We start from the raw sequence: 5,000 nt of genomic DNA on the forward strand, positions 1-5,000 counted from the left end.
CAGCACCCAAACGCCAGTGCCTCTGCCGCACGAAGTCGTGGACCGGCAATCACACCACCCGCACCCGCTCGTGCCCCACCCCAACCGCCAAACTCGCAACGCCAGCGGATGAACGGCGGAAGTTTCCCGCAGTCGTAATGTGCAATCCACACCTATAACTTGCGTTTCATGAAGAGTTATGTCCAATATGCGACATTCCCGCTGTCCCTATACATGAGCTGCGAGCTGTACCACGTACAAGCTACAGACGCGATCGCATTGCTCACTGTACGGATTCCCATGCCGAGCGATCAGCTAGGAAGCGCCCCATCCACGTCGGTACCCTTGGGCGTTGCACTCGCAGTCGCAAAAAACGTTGGGCAAATATATTTCTCCGATGCTGAGCGATCAGCTAGGAAGCGCCCCATCCATGTCGGTACTCGTACGCGTCGCACTCGCAGTCGCAAAAAACGCTGGGCAAATATATTTCTCGGAAGAGTAATGACAGTCCGAGCCTCCTGCGTGGGAAGAGTCTTTCTAGGCCCTGACCCACGGGAAGCGTGTAGCTTCCCCCATCCCGGACATTTCACGTCGTCACACTACCGGTATTGACTAATAGACTGATTGCTGATAATCATTAGCCACACACTGGGGGAAACGGCCGACAGGGGCGGCAACATAGTGGAGCCGCAGTGTCACTAATGTACAGAGATAGAACAGTTTCGACTGGAACCAGAGTAACCGTATACACGGCACTGATTAGTAATAGATGCAGAGCCATCAGAATACAGATAATATATACAACCGTCCCTATACATGCTGAAAGACTCTGCACACAATGAGAACCACACGTCAGCCAGACACTATCACACACTACTCTCTGCCTCTAACAGGCACACACACAATATCTAACCACCAGCATGGAAGAACATCCGGTGCATCCTCTCCGCCACATTACACAATCCACACTATCATAACCAGACCGGGAGGTCCACCCAGAAAACAGAATATCCCACCCTTCCGACATCCGCCATTGCTCAGCTAAGCCACGAACACCCACACATGTCCTACACAGGGGTGCACCCAACATCACAATACTGCCTCCTGTCACAGTACACAAACAATGGCAGGAATGAAAGACACAGATCTGCCACAACCTTGGAATCGGAGCGCCGCCTGTCATGAGCCACAAGTGCATCCTGACGTGACAAATCGGATGATCCCGCAGGCATGCACTTACGATAATCACTATCAACGAACCTGCCGCCCCCTCCCCCCCCAAAATACACCTTTCCCTACAACGTGTACCTTAACCTAAGCTATATTGTACCTTAACCTAAGCGATATTGTACCTTAACCTAAGGTATATCGTACCTTAACCTAACCTACATTGCGCCTTCACCTAACCTACGTTGTACCTTAACCTAACCTACGTTGTACCTTAACCTAACCTACGTTGTACCTTAACCTAACCTACGTTGTACCTTAACCTAACCTACGTTGTACCTTAACCTAACCTACGTTGTACCTTAACCTAACCTACGTTGTACCTTAACCTAACCTACGTTGTACCTTAACCTAACCTACGTTGTACCTTAACCTAACCTACGTTGTGCCTTAACCTAACCTACGTTGTGCCTTAACCTAACCTACGTTGTGCCTTAACCTAACCTACGTTGTGCCTTAACCTAACCTACGTTGTGCCTTAACCTAACCTATGTTGTGCCTTAACCTAACCTATGTTGTGCCTTAACCTAACCTATGTTGTGCCTTAACCTAACCTATGTTGTGCCTTAACCTAACCTATGTTGTGCCTTAACCTAACCTACGTTGTGCCTTAACCTAACCTACGTTGTGCCTTAACCTAACCTACGTTGTGCCTTAACCTAACCTACGTTGTGCCTTAACCTAACCTACGTTGTGCCTTAACCTAACCTACGTTGTGCCTTAACCTAACCTACGTTGTGCCTTAACCTAACCTACGTTGTGCCTTAACCTAACCTACGTTGTGCCTTAACCTAACCTACGTTGTGCCTTAACCTAACCTACGTTGTGCCTTAACCTAACCTACGTTGTGCCTTAACCTAACCTACGTTGTGCCTTAACCTAACCTACGTTGTGCCTTAACCTAACCTACGTTGTGCCTTAACCTAACCTACGTTGTGCCTTAACCTAACCTACGTTGTGCCTTAACCTAACCTACGTTGTGCCTTAACCTAACCTACGTTGTGCCTTAACCTAACCTACGTTGTGCCTTAACCTAACCTACGTTGTGCCTTAACCTAACCTACGTTGTGCCTTAACCTAACCTACGTTGTGCCTTAACCTAACCTACGTTGTGCCTTAACCTAACCTACGTTGTGCCTTAACCTAACCTACGTTGTGCCTTAACCTAACCTACGTTGTGCCTTAACCTAACCTACGTTGTGCCTTAACCTAACCTACGTTGTGCCTTAACCTAACCTACGTTGTGCCTTAACCTAACCTACGTTGTGCCTTAACCTAACCTACGTTGTGCCTTAACCTAACCTACGTTGTGCCTTAACCTAACCTACGTTGTGCCTTAACCTAACCTATGTTGTGCCTTAACCTAACCTATGTTGTGCCTTAACCTAACCTATGTTGTGCCTTAACCTAACCTATGTTGTGCCTTAACCTAACCTATGTTGTGCCTTAACCTAACCTACGTTGTGCCTTAACCTAACCTACGTTGTGCCTTAACCTAACCTACGTTGTGCCTTAACCTAACCTACGTTGTGCCTTAACCTAACCTACGTTGTGCCTTAACCTAACCTACGTTGTGCCTTAACCTAACCTACGTTGTGCCTTAACCTAACCTATGTTGTGCCTTAACCTAACCTATGTTGTGCCTTAACCTAACCTACGTTGTGCCTTAACCTAACCTACGTTGTGCCTTAACCTAACCTACGTTGTGCCTTAACCTAACCTATGTTGTGCCTTAACCTAACCTATGTTGTGCCTTAACCTAACCTACGTTGTGCCTTAACCTAACCCATATTGTACCTTAACCTAACCCATATTGTACCTTAACCTAACCCATATTGTACCTTAACCTAACCCATATTGTACCTTAACCTAACCCATATTGTACCTTAACGTAACCTAATTTGTGCCTTAACGTAACCTAATTTGTGCCTTAACGTAACCTAATTTGTGCCTTAACGTAACCTAATTTGTGCCTTAACGTAACCTAATTTGTGCCTTAACGTAACCTAATTTGTGCCTTAACGTAACCTAATTTGTGCCTTAACGTAACCTAATTTGTGCCTTAACGTAACCTAATTTGTGCCTTAACGTAACCTAATTTGTGCCTTAACGTAACCTAATTTGTGCCTTAACGTAACCTAATTTGTGCCTTAACGTAACCTAATTTGTGCCTTAACGTAACCTAATTTGTGCCTTAACGTAACCTAATTTGTGCCTTAACGTAACCTAATTTGTGCCTTAACGTAACCTAATTTGTGCCTTAACGTAACCTAATTTGTGCCTTAACGTAACCTAATTTGTGCCTTAACGTAACCTAATTTGTGCCTTAACGTAACCTAATTTGTGCCTTAACGTAACCTAATTTGTGCCTTAACGTAACCCATGTTGTGCCTTAACGTAACCCATGTTGTGCCTTAACGTAACCCAATTTGTGCCTTAACGTAACCCATGTTGTGCCTTAACCTAACCTATATTGTGCCTCAACCTAACCTATATTGCGCCTTAACCTGACGCACGTTGTCGCTGAACCTGCTCTGTAATTGTTATGCAACTCGTTAAATTAGTGTAGTGTTGCCTAACCGCAACCCTCGCAATATAGTTCGCTATTCGCACTGCCCGGTCCCCTGTGTATCGCGTCATGTTAAACACCTTGCAGGTGTTGCTGACTTTCCACATGCTCCTGCTATACACTGTAATGTGGATAGCAGCAGGACGTACATGCCCCCCCCCCTTCCCCCCTGCCTTCGCAAGCTGGTCGTTGAGAAGTTTGCATGTTCAATGCCCTTCGCATGCCGACGTACTCAGCCTACGTTGTGGTACGGCCTGTCACCTGTCCGCCGATGTACGCAAAACCCACAAACTGTACTGCACATTGGTCCGTATGTACTGAATGATACATCGTGGCACATGTGTGACCGTACGACGACTGCGCCTAGCAACGGCAGACCATACAGTCCAAATATTGTGCACGCAGCTACGTGTCGTCTCCCTATAAGAGCTGGATTGCAGTGTGGTACGCCATTCAGACGTGTGGGAGGAACGGACGCCCTGGATGGCGATCAGCATGAGCAGTCTGTTGATGTAGTGGAGCGTGTATTCGGACGTAGTCGTCTCTTCTCACACACCGTGATAGCATGTTGCACCGCGTTCCACATCTGCGACATCCTGCAGAGGCCGGCTGACAGTCGTTCGCGCAATGGACACCGCATACGTACGGGGGCTACCTTCCACGTGTTCTCGAGGCGTGCACATGTTGTTGCGTCTATGTGGGCAGACGTAGTGTGTTGTGACACCTGACACAGGCATGCAATACTCGTTGCAAATGGCGATGGACGTCTACGTTTGCTGGTGACGTTACGCAAATGAACAACAGGTAACCCGTTGTGGTGCGGTTGTTCTCGCTAGAGGTGAATCAGTGTTGGCGACGATCGGTCGAGCTATTAACCGGTTGTTTCAGGGATACCCACCATGCCCACGAACGTGAAAGGGGACCCACCATGCCCACGAACGCGAAAGGGGATCTGGGTGTGAGGCGATACGCGGCGGTGGCTGGGTGGGACCGTCCCCGGCCGGTGAGGGGGGGCCGCCCGGCGTGCTGGCAGCGCGGTGCGTGGGCGCACGCGCTACAGCCGGCTGGTGGGGGCGGCCAGTGGCAGGCGCGCCGGCCGACGGACGCGGCAGGCGGCGCAGCTGCGCGCCGGCGCCCCCTGCTCGCGGCGCCTTGCGGCCAAAGTAGGTCCTCGCGGGCCCGGTGCGAAGCGCGGTGGCCATCTGCAGTGTGCTGGTCCGATTGA

This window comes from Schistocerca serialis, unplaced genomic scaffold, assembly GCF_023864345.2.
Source record: "Schistocerca serialis cubense isolate TAMUIC-IGC-003099 unplaced genomic scaffold, iqSchSeri2.2 HiC_scaffold_128, whole genome shotgun sequence".
NCBI lineage: Eukaryota > Metazoa > Arthropoda > Insecta > Orthoptera > Acrididae > Schistocerca > Schistocerca serialis.